The sequence below is a fragment of the Delphinapterus leucas genome, chromosome 11, assembly GCF_059928025.1.
Source record: "Delphinapterus leucas isolate spDelLeu-1000000601 "Yukka" chromosome 11, BTC_Dleu_Yukka2, whole genome shotgun sequence".
Taxonomy (NCBI): domain Eukaryota; kingdom Metazoa; phylum Chordata; class Mammalia; order Artiodactyla; family Monodontidae; genus Delphinapterus; species Delphinapterus leucas.
Genome location: NC_143139.1, coordinates 68,156,278 through 68,170,563, shown reverse-complemented (window position 1 = coordinate 68,170,563; position 14,286 = coordinate 68,156,278). Strand labels below are relative to the sequence as shown.

The window sequence follows — 14,286 nt, the reverse complement described above, 5'->3', positions numbered from 1 at the left end:
GAAAATTATGAGCCATATAAGACTCTGTGCTTTGTCCTAAAAGCAACTGGCAGTCACTAAAATGTTTAAATCAGGGGAGTAACATTTTTCCAACTTGAATTTTAGAATTTTAGAAAGATCAGTCATTTCAGTAAAAATATTAACAGCAGTGGATGATAATAGTAATAGCAGTAATTAAAATAATAATAATGACTATAATAGTAGCAGTAGTTATAAACAGACACTTGTAGTAAACACTAGTAATAATACAAGTAACTATTTTGTAATGTAACCTTACTGTGCACCAAGCTCTGGCACATGTACTTTGTATATATTATCTCTGGTATTTAATAGCCATAATAGTAATTCCTATCTTTTATATGTAGTGCTTTCTCTTGGCTAGGCATTTTTGTATGAAGTTTTCTTGTATTCAATTGTTTAATCTTCACAACCTCTGAAGTAAGTACTCTATAGTTCCCATTTTACAGACAAGAAATCCAGAAATTGGTCTCGCAAAGACTGACTCACCTGGGGCAATAGGAGTATGTAGGTGTGTCGTAGTGAGAAGAGAGCTGAAATCCAAGTACAGGATTCTACTGTGGGGCTGGCAGAAGTCAGGGAGAACATCCAAATTAATACTTTTATCCAAGCACATATGCTTAAGAATCCAAGCCTCAGTGGATTTAAATAGTTGGCTTCAAATCATGAAGCAAGAGTAGAACTGGAATTTTGACTCAGTTCTCTTTATCTCAAAGGTTTATGCTTTTTTGGGCGGCTATATGTATATATTATGAATGGAACTGTGTTCTGCAAAAATTTATTTATTAAAGCCCTAACCCCCAGTACCTCAGAATGTGACTGTATTTAGAGATAGGACTTTAAAAAGGCAATTATTTTAAAATGAGGCTGTTAGGCTGGGTCTTAATCCAACCTAACTGGTATCCTTCTAAGAAGGGGAGATTAGGATTTACAGAGAGGCACCAGGGGCCTGTGTGCACAGAGAGAAGTCCCTGAGGACCCAGAAAGAAAATGGAGATCTGTAAGCCAAGGAGACAGGCTTCAGGAGAAATCAAACCTGCTGACACTTTGATCTTGGACTTCCAGCCTCCAGACCCATGAGAAAATACATTTTTGTTGTTTAAACCAACCAGTCAGTCTATGGTTTAAATAGATTTAAATAGTGCTGCATTTTGTAATGGCTACCCTAGCAAATTCATGCTATCCTCCTTACTCCTAAAGTTACAATATTAGTTAAAATGTTTTCAAATTTATTTACTTAATATTTTATGTAGGGCAAAAATTAATGCTTTTTATTTTAATAAAAACTTTCTCTTAGAATTTATGTACTTTTTAAGGTATGTATAAAGGATCCTACTAATCATGCTTCCCCCAGCCTGTATTTCTATAGATTTATTGTCAAATTACATTTCTATAACATGTAGAATGTTCAAAGGTGCACTCTTGGCATCTACGGTATTATGCCTATAGCAACTGCAGAAAAACAAAAATCACCAAAATAAGAGAAAATTCAGAGTACTTTTCTAAATAAAAGAAAATAAAATTTTATCTCAAGTACAACTTAAATTTCTCCAAAACGATACAGATTAATACAGAAACAATGTAAAGATTAATGTACTTTGCAAAAGAAAAGTACTCACACGTGTCATTTATTTTGCTCTCCTGCCTTTTCTATTTCTGCTTTGGCTTGAAGTTTTGCTTTGACTGTGAGCCTAAAAATCCTCACCTTACTGAGTGAGGCTTAATTGCCTCTTGCAGTTAAGATTAATTACCTATTTAATATCTAACAAGATGAATCCCTGATGCTAAGTTTTATGATTTCTTCCTCCACCATAATATCATACCCTCCTCTGGGGGTGCGGATAATTAAGCCCTTAATAAACTGCCTTATTATAACCTATTTCAACTAATGCCTTATTTTTCCCTCCTTTTAAATCAAACTTTATTCTCAGTGGGATTTTCTTTCTAGGTGTGTGTGTATTGGCATAGGAATGGTCATTATCTTTCCCTTTTGGGTAAAACAGCTCTAGTTTGCTATGGTCTAAGTGAGCTGCCTTTTGTTCTGTATTGATGCTAACCAGCTAAAATGGAATTTCCTGAGTATAAAGGTATGTGGTCCACCCTAGGTCTGTGATCAAATTTCACGTATCACCCACCTAACATGCATCTCTCTGTGTCTTCCCATTTTGGCATCTCATAAATTTATTCAGCCACCAACAAAGAGCCAACATACACTGAGGTCTTCTAATATATCAGGCAACATGCTAAGGCTTAAGTACCCAAAGGTGTTTGAGACGGCTTCTGACCTTAAGCAGTTTATCATAGTTAACAAAACAGATTAACAAATGATGACCGTGTACACAATCCTTAACTAACTTTGATGGAATATAACTTTTCAATTACAAATGTACATAAGCCACACTGCTCTGTCTCCTGTGACCCCCAAATCAGGAAACAACTAGGCATTTGGTATCCATTTCCTGAGATGAAGGTCATTATTGCAGAAAAGTAGGAACAGGTAATTAAATTGTAAAAGTCTGGACTTCAGGAGAGGAAGGCAAGAACTCAGGGCAGAAGACAGAAATTTGGAAGAATGCATGATAAAGAAAGACCATTTCTCAGCTAGGACAGAGGGAAGGTAGGTGAAAGTGGATGGCTCTGACACTGAGGAGAGCTGGGTTAAGATTTGGATGCAAATAAAAGAACTGCAAAGACTGTAGCAGAAAAAGTCAGCTTCCAGAGGTTACCCAGCCTCCACAGGAGCATCTGCAGGAGACAGCACCAGTTGGACAGGGGATAGGGACCTATCACTTAGCCCCAATTTTAGTTAATATAACTTGTCATTACTGACATTGGATGCTTTCTCAAGTTCAAATGAGAAGAATATTTAATTTAGGTTAAAATAATTTGGTTAGAAACTTACTTAATGACTATGAAGATATACACTAGGTCTTCAATACTTGGAATCTGTGTTCATAGTTTTATACATAGAATTTATGATGGGTACCAATTTGGAAATTTTTTCAAGCCCAATTTTTAAAAATTGAAGTATAGTTGACTTACAGTATTATATTAGTTTCAGGTGTACAACAATTTGATATTTTGTGGATTATGTTGCATATAAAGCAATTATGAAACACTGGCTATATTTCCTGTGCTGAACATTATATCTTTGTTGTTTTAAGCCTAGTAGTTTAGGTCTTAGCAATATTTTTTTGGATCTGTCTCCTCAGGAAAGGGAAACAAGGGCAAAAATAAACAAAAGGGACCTTTTCAAACTTAAAAGCTTTATTAAACTGAAGAATAGTTGATTTACAATATTGTGTTAGTTTCAGGTGTACTGCATAGTGATTCAGTATTTTTTGCACATTCTACTGCATTATAGGTTATTACAAGGTATTGGGTATAATTCCCTGTGCTATACAGTAAATCCTTGTTGTTTATCTATAGTAGTTTATATCTGCTAATCCCTCCCATACCCACAATTTGTCCCTCTGCACGCCCTCTCCCCTTTGGCAACCACAGGTTTGTTTCCTATGTCTGTGAGTCTGTTTCTGTTTTGTATATGCATTCCTTTATATTATTTTTAAAATTTCACATATAAGTGATATCATATAGTAACTGTCTTTCTCTGTCTGACTTATTTCACTAAGGATAATATTCTCTAGGTCCATCCATGTTGCTGTAAATGGCAATATTTCATTCTTTTTTATGACTAATATTCCAGCACATATATATATTATATATAGTAAATATAATAATAATACTCCATTATATATACATATACATATATGTATAAAAGCAAAAACTTTTAATTTGGTCCCGTATGTTTATTTTTGCTTTTATTTCTTTATTTCTTTTGCCTGGGAGACTGATCCAAGAAAATATTGCTATGATTTATGTCAAAGAGTGTTACGCCTATGTTCTCTTTTTCTCTTCTAGGAGTTTTATGGTTTCATGCTTTTGCATAGCAAAGGAAGCCATCAACAAGACAAAAAGTCCACCAACTGAATGGGAGAAGATATTTGCAAATGATATGTCTGATAAGGGGTTAATATCCAAAATATATAGAGAACTTATACGACTCAGTATAAAAAAAAAAAGATTAAAACTGGGCAGAGGACCTGAATAGGCATTTTTCCAAAGAAAGCATACAGATAGCCAACAGGCATGTGAAAAGGTGCTCAACATCACTAGTCATCAGGGAAATGCAAATCAAAAACACGGTGAGATATCATTTCACACCTGTCAGAATGTCCAAGCCCAGTTTTCAATCACATTTTAGGGTTGGGTTTGGAAACAAGGGCGATGATTATGAAGGAGATTGCGGGACAAGATTTGTGCCAAAATTGCTTTTGGTTGTGAGTGGCTGGGGCAGGCCACAGTGCCAGGAGTGGGCTGGGGATCAGCAGAGAGGTCAGCTGTATTCCAGGGAGTAGGATGGCATTGAAGGCATTAGACTGAGAGGGGAGTCGGGGGAGGGAGAGAGAGAGAGAGAGAGAGAGAGAGAGAGAGAGAGAGAGAGAGAGAGAGAGAGAGAGAGAGAGAGAGAGAGAGCTTAGATCAATATTTTACTTTGTACTATGGCAATCTAGCTTCTGCATATCAACTCTTTTTTTTTTTTTTTTTTTTTAACGGTATGCGGGCCTGTCACTGCCGTGGCCTCTCCCGTTGTGGAGCACAGGCTCCGGACGTGCAGTCTCAGCAGCCATGGCTCACGGGCCCAGCTGCCCCACAGCATGTGGGATCTTCTCGGACCGGGGCACGAACCCGCATCCCCTGCATCGGCAGGCGGACTCCCAACCACTGCGCCACCAGGGAAGCCCAACTCAGTTTTATTAATAATAACAGTGATCACATTCTAAGTGCTTTGCATATTATATAAGTTCTTCATAACAACCCTATATGGTTGGTAATATTGTAATATTCATTTTATAGATGAAGACATTTAGTTACAGAGAGATTAAGTGACATTGCCAAGGTGGAGTGAGAGCTGGAGCAGACTGACACTGGAATCTGTGCTCTTAACCATTATTCATTTAATTATTTTTTCAGTTATATGTTATAGCACTTCATAAGGCAAAAGTAATGCTATTTATCAGTTGAGGGATTTCTGAATATATTTTCTATATTTCAAAAGTCCAGTGTATGTTACTGTGTTTCTGAACTAGAAGTCTGTTTCAGTTTCAGTTCCTCCAGGAGCCAACCCTGAAACAAGGATTCCACTGCATTCCTGGTAGGGTGGGGGACCATGAGATAGTGAAAGGATGACAGCCAATAAACCTATGTGATGTACCTTAATCAAAGCATAAGAGCTCTAGTGAAGGTGTAAAATATATGTCTCAAAATTACTTCTCTGAGGGGAAAGGGCGCTAGAGTATTTAGACACCAACTCCTGTCAGGTCATTGGTTGAGAGCTGTTCTTGGGGTGGGAGTTTAGTTCTCTAGTTCTCCAAGTCGGCTTGACGTCAAGCAACAGGAGGGTGCTGGAGTGCATAGAAGTGGTGAGGTCCAGGGGATATGGATGGGGCATCTACAGCATTTGCTACAATGTCATTATTGGTGGAATAAAACACCTTAGCCATTTAGAAATAACAGGAATTAGTTATTTGCTGCTTTTGGAACTAGACTGCTCAGCTGTCAAGAATGATAATTATAATAATATCAGCTGACATCCATTGAGCTCTTACAGCATGCCAAGTTCATTTCTAAGAACACTAAAGGCATTAACACATTTAAACCTCATTACAATACTATGAAATAGGTACTATTATTACCTCTATTTTACAAAGAATGGTCTAAATTTACAGGGCTAATAAGTGGTGGAGCAGAGTTGGGAATCCAGTAGCAGGGTTTCAAAGCCTTGCTCTCAACCATCCAGCTCTCCCCCCATTTGTTCTCTCCTTTCATACCATTCACGGGATTTACTTACTCTACTTGCACTTGGGATGCAAGGAAGATGCAAAAATTGTGATAAAATATATTCCTCTCTCTTTCCAGCAGCTTCCCAGGGGGCTTGAAACTGCAGTAACCAAGCAATTGTTTGATCAGGACATTGCTTTTCTGAAATAGCGTCTGTTATAGAATAATGCAGGCTCCTGGACTTAGAAGAAAATATGCTATTATTCAGCCTTTTATTCTACTGATTGGTTTGAACATCAAAAATCGAAAGTTTTTGTCAGAAATAAAAAAGATAGAATGAGTAAAATGTGACTATTTCCATCTTGAGCTATGGAATTGTGAAGTACCTAAGGAAAGGCTGAAAATCCCATGATGTGACATATCCTCGAGGTAATAAACTCTGGCCTGCTAAAATTACTGATGCCTATTTAGTTTGACACACAGTGACACTGATGTCTTTTTATTTTTATTTTTAAAAAAATAATCAACTCTTATTTTCCTTTTCTCTGAACCTACCCTCTTCATATGAACAACCTAGTATAGAGTCCTTCATATTTCTCATTTTCACCAAAAGCATATATATGATATATAATTAATTTATATGCATATGTTTATATATGGGAGTTCTTATTTTCCATGTTCTTGATATACAATAATGTATTCAACTATTCTTTTATCAATAGATATTAAAATTATATTAATTCTTTTTTTTTGTTTTTCATTGTATTTATATTTGTTTTCTATTTACATTTGTTTGTTTTCTATTAACTGTTGAACCTCTGCTTTAAATAATCACCAGCAACATTTGAGTAAATATTGTGCAAGGTGAAAACCTTTTATTGTCACTCCATATCATACAAGTGGGCCCCTTTATGTTTGCTACTAGCCCTGCTCTAGACTTCAGGACATTTTCTACAATATCACATAGGAACACTTCAGAAAACTTCTAAACCAGAGTCCAATAGGAGGAGAAGGCACGGATCCTCCATCCTCATTATTTCCTATAGAGACTCCTGCCAGGACCAGAGCAGCTTGCTGAATACACACACAGTCTATAAATGTTCCAAGAGAGGGATACAATTCACTGTTGCAACCTTGTAAATGGAGGAGTATATTTTCTAGTTTTTGCCGGGCAAGGTCAATTTTCCTTTTCAGATGTTTATGCTTGTTTGGGAAAACCAGCTGCCCAGCACCTGGAAATCTTTAAGCCCGTGGGAAGCAGGGTTTGGGTGCAGGCATTGCCTCACCATTCATTAGAGTGAGCACTCGGAATCATTTTCGAACAATTCTGCCTGTTGCCCCACAGTTAGCTTTTTCCCAACATCCCTACCGGCCATAGGTATTACTGTTCTTTTAAACTTTCACCTGTCAGATGAGTACAAAGATGTCCTGTTATTGTTTTGTAACAAACCACCCCAAATTAGTGGCTTAAAATATTGACAACGTCTGCTGCGGAATATGCAGTGTGGGTTGATTTGATAGAATTTGTTCTTCTCTGCCTCATCCAGCTTCAGTTGGGCTTGCTTAAAGGCTGTGCAGGGAATCATCCAAAACCTTGCTCACTCACGATCTGGCAAAGTTGACGATGCTTGTTGGCTAAGATTTCAGCTGGGGTTAGTAGCCAGAATACGTACACGTGGCTTTTCCAAGAGCTTTTTGGCTTCTTCATAGTATGGTGGCTCAGCTCCAGGGCAAGCATTCCAGAGGAGAACTCTCAGCACAGGAGAGTCATTAATATCACTTCTACCTCATTATACTCATTAGAAGTCAGTCACTAAGGCTAGCTTATATCATGGAGAATTGGACTCCACCTTTGGGAAGAATTTCAAAGAATTTTCAGTCATGAAACCATCACAATAGAAATAATTCATTGTTTCTTTAGTTTTCATTTGTCTCACTACTTATTTTCAGCATCTTTTTGTTTGTTCATGTATCAGTTTTCTGTTGCAGAATAACAGAGTACCAGGAGCTTTGCAGCTGAAAACAATACCCATCTCACTCAGAAGTTCAGGCATGGCTCAAAAGGATTCAGAAGTTCAGGCATGGCTCAGAAGGATTCTCTGCTTAGAATCTTATAAGGCTGAAATCTAGGTGTTGGCAAGGCTGCAATCTCATCTGGAGGCTTGACTAAGGAAGGGTCTGTTTTCAAGCAGCCTCTAGGTGTTGGTAGAATTCATTTCCTCATGGCAGCTTTTTTCTTCAAAACCAGCAGTGAAGAGAGTTAGTTTCTACTGCTTCAAAGTTAGGTCAGATCCAGGCAGGACAATCTTTTACGTCATTAACTCAAAGTTAACCATTTAAGAACCTTAATTCAAGTGAAAAAAATCCCTTTACATTTGCCATATTCTATTTGTTAGAAAAAAGTCACACTTCCACCTATACTCAAGGGAATGGATGCTGGGGAATTATGGAGGCCACCTTAGAATTTTGAGTGTCACAGTTGGCCTTATTTATTTATTCTTTGTAAATTGTTTCTTCGTATCTATTTTTTTCCTGTATGGTTGTTTATTCCTTTCTGGCCAATTTGTAAAAGCTCCTTATATACTATAGATATTATCCTTTGTCTTTATTTTTCATCATATATATTTTTTTCCAAATCAAATCTATTATTTGTACATTGACTTTATTTATAGATTTTTTAATCCATAAAAAATATTTTAAAGTTTTATCTTTTTCCTTGAATTATCCTTGTGAAAAATTATTCATCTAAATTTGTGCTGTCGAACATTATAACAACTAGTCACCTGTCCTTTAGATTTAAATTTATATTAATTAAAATTAAATAAAATCGAAAATTTAGTTCCTCAGTTTCACTGACCACATTTCAAGTGTCCCATGTAGCTACTTTTTAGACAGTAGAGATATAGAAATTTCTATCATCAATAGTTCTACTGGACAGTGATAATCTAATTGTTTTTAATAAAGAAATCCTGTAGATATTTTAAAAAATTATTTCTTATATTTTCTACTTATTAATTTTACATTTTAACTATATTAATCTATATTAATTTCTTCCTCTGATTTTTTTGGTTTATTTTATATTTCTTTCTCAAATGTTCTGTAGGCTGAGTAAGAAGTTCCTTTCTTCCTTCCTCCTTTTCTTCATTTAATTACTTATTCATTAATCAAATTCATTAAGGCTATACATTTACTTTTGAATTCAGTTTTTCTGAATCTTAAAAGTTTTAAAATACAGCTTTTGGATACAAGGATTATATAGGTATAAATTTCATCATTTCCAAATGGTTAAGATCATTTTATGATTTGTTTTCAATTTTATTGGATCATTATCAGATAACTGTTAATATAGTTTACCTGATAACAGCACGACACTTGTTTTAAATATGTATAATTTTGGTGATAATCTATTATAAATATTTCATGTTCATACCAAAAATAATGCATATTCTTTATTTACTTATTAACGAGTACTAGATAGAGTCAATAATTTTTATCATATTTCCCAATTCTGCTATGATTTTACTTATTTTACTTTTCTGTCTATTATATTTCTCCAATTTGGAAAAATTTGTCTCTTAGTACAATTATATTGTTATAAAGGTCTTTTTTCTATTGGGTAATTTTTGCATAATTTATTAGTTTCTATGTTATATAGTACATAAAAATAAAGGTTTATTGTATATTTTATTAGACACTTATATCATATTTTATGTATCCTCTTTATTATTATTACACTTAAATTCAATCTTAGCTAATAGTATTTCTTTTTGTTTGCACTTGCTTATTATTGATTTATCTATTATTCCTTGGTTTCAAACTATCTTATTTTGTTTTAAGTTGTTGCTAGGTTGTTACCAGTGAAGAGTCTAGACTTAATTATACTATTGTTATGTTGTTCTTTTGAAACCTAATATAACTGTTTTGACTTTCCTTGGAATATATATATATATATATATATATATATATATATATATCCTTGTTTGCTGCCTATGTCTCTTACCCCTAAACCACCATATTTGCTTAGTCATCTCCACATACATCTTTGTATATAGCCATGCATGGTCATGCTCCACAGACTACCATTTCAACCTTGCTCTCCTATTAATGGCAACTATACTCACCTTGCTTGCACTTGTCTTCTGCTATTCAGAGATTAATCATCCTCATTGTTACTAGGGATTTCAGTCCTATAACAGCATCTTGTAACAAGAATCCTAGTCTAAAAATGAAGAGACATGGCGGAACATTTTATCAGTGCTGCTGCCCACTCACAGTGCATTCCTTTTTATCTTTAAATGACAAGTCACAGGCCTCCTGAGGAAAGACAGCTGGCGTAGTTTATCATCTTTCATAACAGATCCATTCTACAATACCCACTTCAGGCACGACCATTTTTCTCCACAATCTGCCATGGCAGTTCTAGCATCTTCTTTACTGTGTGTGGTCAATCTATTTCAAAGTGTCCAAGCGACATCTCAGAAACATTTTCGAATTGGTTACTAGGACTGAAGTCAAGGTTTAAATTTTGTGTCATGAAAGAGTTTCCATATTGGCAAACTCTTTGTTTTTCACCTTTATATTCTGTGCCTCAGGATCTGCTCCCAGTCATATCCTCCCACTTCCTGTTGCTACGTGACTTATGGCAGCTCTTTGTCATGTAGCCTTTCCTCTCTTAGCAGGCCTAGCACTTCTCCAGTTGGTTATCTCATGATTTGATCTGTTAAGCAGGTGGGGTTATGGGAATCTATGTTGAAGAAGATAAAAATTGCCTAGGACTCACCTGCCCAGAGCACAGCTAAGAAACAGAACACTTTTTTAAATGACTCTGAAGTGTCACCATAGATGTCACTAAAGCTCATACATTGTTTTGATCCTCACTTAGAGCCCATTTCCCTTTGTAGGGACCCACTCAGCCCCCAGAGTTAGTATGAACATTATTTTAAACTAAAGACTTTTGAGATACAGCAGATATAGAAAGCTTGGAGCTTCCCTTATCTGACTAAAAGGCAGAAACTTTGGAAGTGAAGCTGCCATAAATCCCCTCTTTCAGGAAGCTTCGCTCCCAGGAGAAGACCAATCATTCTCACTGGATGAGAAATTGCATAAACGAACATTATCACAAACTTTCATACCATCCATTTTTCTTCCCTAAAAAAGGTTTATCTGTTCTTCCCATAGAAGCCCTCTCTCCCCCTTCCCTTTCCCTGTTAAGTTGGTATATAAACTTCTATTTTGAGATGTTCGGTGAGCCTCTTCATCTGAATGCTCCCACACGCATATGAACAAAACTTGTGTATTTTTCCTCTGGTGGGGGGGAAAACTGCCTGGGAAAGCACATCTGAGGGTTCCATATAGTCCTAAAGCAAGGGGCTATATTTTATCCTTTAGCAAGAGGATTAAATATAGTGCTACTTTTCTAGATCTAGAAATTTCAGAGGGACTTGGGCCCTCAAGGTATTCTAGTTCATCTACCTAATGTTCCCATCCCAAGTCTCAGGATCCTTCATAACTGTAATCCAAATTTCATGAAAGGGATTTGCCAAGATGAGTGCTCAACCTCCTTCTATATTTTTCTGTTCTTTAAATAAACTTCTATGCCAGTCTCTTAACATGATCAGCCCTCCCATTATAGGAAATGATTGTTTTATGAGATGTTACTAAGGAAGCCTCTGACTCACATTTTTATTTTAACATGGAGTGCTTCATGAATTTGCATGTCATCCTTGCACAGGGGCCATGCTATTCTTCTCTGTATCTTTCCAATTTTATTGTATGTACTGCTGAAGCAAGCACTGACTCTCACATTTTTATTTAAATTATTGGAATTGATGTTTGATCACCCCAACTCTGCCACTTTTTCTTTTCAAAGTACCAGTGTTGCTTACCAACAGCTATCTAATTTCTCAACTATTATCATTACTATAATAGCCATATTTCTCAAAGACCAGAGGTATTTTATTGATCAGATATCAAATGTCAGTGCACCCCTTCCAACCGCAGATAAGTCAAATCCACTAGAGGTGAAAGTTTTAAGAACTGCAGTTTCACAGCAGACCAGTGACTGTCAGTTTTCCACCTACCATCTGAGATGGGGTCTTCACTTCATCTGGCCACCATATTTTCAACTCCACAATCCCGTTCGAGAGTCAGCTTCCTAGGGATCACTTCTTACATCCTAGAAGTAGAGGTTGAGACAAAGATTCAGGTGTGCACGATGTACTGAGTGAGTGCTCTGCAGGAAAATCCTGTAAGAGAATGAAGGAAGTCAAGTAGGTGAGGGGAAAATCTGAGCAAGGATGCAAACTAGTTTTGGTGTGGTACAGACAGGGAGTAGCGGATATTCCTAAAGAGTGAATTACCCCATAGAGTTGTACACCTTGAGACCAAGGGACAGAATTTTGTATAATTTTATTAGTCAGTAAATGGGAAGGCCGTGGGGAAACTGCCCAAGTGTTTCCAGGCAGGTTGGTTCCCTTCAGCCAAGGGCATTTCTTCTGAGAAGGCCACAATTATAAGCCATTCATTTCAGTACTCACAACAGATAGCGGATGATAAACTAGTAAAGAGGACAGGGTGAGGCACCAAAAACTTTTATCGCATTCCTGCAGTATAGTTGAGAAGCACTAGTGTCAGTAAAATTATGAGACTGGAATAATTCAGATAGAACTTTCATAAAAAGAAGTTTATTAACGCCATTTTGAACATTTAATTGTGGACCTTAGGCTCTTTATTACTTACCATGATGACTTCTGAGTTCATCATTTATTGGAGATTCACTATATGTTATTAATTTACTTATGTACACAGGGCAACAAAAGAAAGATACGGCATAATGTTGCTCTCATGAACTTTACAAGTTGCCAGCATGTCAAGAAACCATGAAAAAATTCCAATAGTAGTCTCATAACAATTACTATTGGCTGCCAAGGGACACAGACATCAATGTGATATCAAAATTTTTGATAAAAGCATCTCAAGCACTCAGGAGGGAAAAACTTGAAATATTTTTGCTGTGTCTTTTTAACCAGTAAAATTGTAAAAAAATATTTCTTCTTTCTGAAGAATCAATTTGAGTTCTTTAATGTAATCTGTCGTCACAGAGCTATATAAAGGGAACAGTGAGACTGGATATTTTGTTATAATCAGGTTATGACTTTGGAAAAGAATGGCAATTTTTGCAGTTTTAGTCTAAATAAATAACGATCACATCACCATTACACAGTGTCACTTTCCCTGTTACAGCAGTTAGTGTTGAGTTTTTTCAGCTAAGCTCACTCAGCAGTGGCCTGCCACAGATACTGAGTGTTAGAGAGCTACTCTTCTATTTAAATCTTCTTTGGATGAGAGAGAGGCTAGCCAGACTTCAGTTAGGAATTTATTTTTGATTAAGAGCAAGGCTCATAACAAATAAAGTGATCAATATCACACATGGAGAAGATTGGTATGAGATAATATGAGCTGAAAGCTCTCTTTTTTCCCCAGTTATTCACAATTTAAAGATCTATTTAAAATTATGCCAGATTATACCCACTCTGAATAGGAATGCATTTATGGAAAAATGGGAAACACATCTTACAGACAAAATTTTCCTAACATTTGCAGAAGAAGAGTCAAAAAATGGCACACAATGCCAGGAGGGTACATTTTCCATACACTTCAAAAGCTTTTTGTTGTTGACAGGCTAGTGTATTACACTGATATTTATAGGAAAATATTTTCCAAGACTGTTTCCCACTCCGATGTTTCACAAATTGCTACAGTTGTTTTTGTTTAATAAACTGCTTCAAAGTCATTTAGGTTCAGGAAATGCTAGCTTAAAATTAGATTATATTTGCTGCAAAATCTCTGGGAGAATTAATATAGGTGCTATGAATCTCTAATGGAAATTAGAATTATTTAAGCTGTTGGACTTTGGAACTCATTTTTCCTGGAGCACATCATGTGGCAGGTTTTGAGAAACATTTTTGAGAGAAGCTGCATTAAGGTAAATTACTTCTTCAATGTCATTGTAACTGAATATAACAGTACTTCAAAGAATGTCAATCAGTCTGCTCAGGAGATAGAACCATGCAGTAATTTGAACAGGGAACATTTAATATAAAGAGCTTTTAAGCATAGTGGGGATTAGATTAATGATAGATAAGCTGGTAAAATGTTAAGAGAACTCTAAAGAATATGGGAATAGCAGATATGTGTTGGCCACTACCAGAACACCGATGGGAGAGCCCACCCTCCACCCTGACAGGGCTGAAAGCTACACCTTTTTGGAGACGGCATGGCCATTTCTCACTGAAAGGCAGAGACATCATTGTGATGAGGTGCTGGTGGAACTTGCTGGAACTCTTCCCTCTAGAACTTGCTGGAAATCAATTCTCTGGGGTATAGAAGAAAGCCATTCACAGAAAGATGTCTCATGGAAACATTCTG

General features: G+C 36.3%; 1 non-coding gene across 1 annotated transcript; it reads right to left on the bottom strand.

Annotated features, from left to right (window-relative positions):
- Positions 1–11,545: 11,545 nt before the first annotated feature.
- LOC115803476 (U6 spliceosomal RNA) lies at positions 11,546–11,652 on the bottom strand. Its single transcript, XR_004024223.1, has one exon. It is a non-coding gene; the product is annotated as a U6 spliceosomal RNA (small nuclear RNA).
- Positions 11,653–14,286: the final 2,634 nt, after the last annotated feature.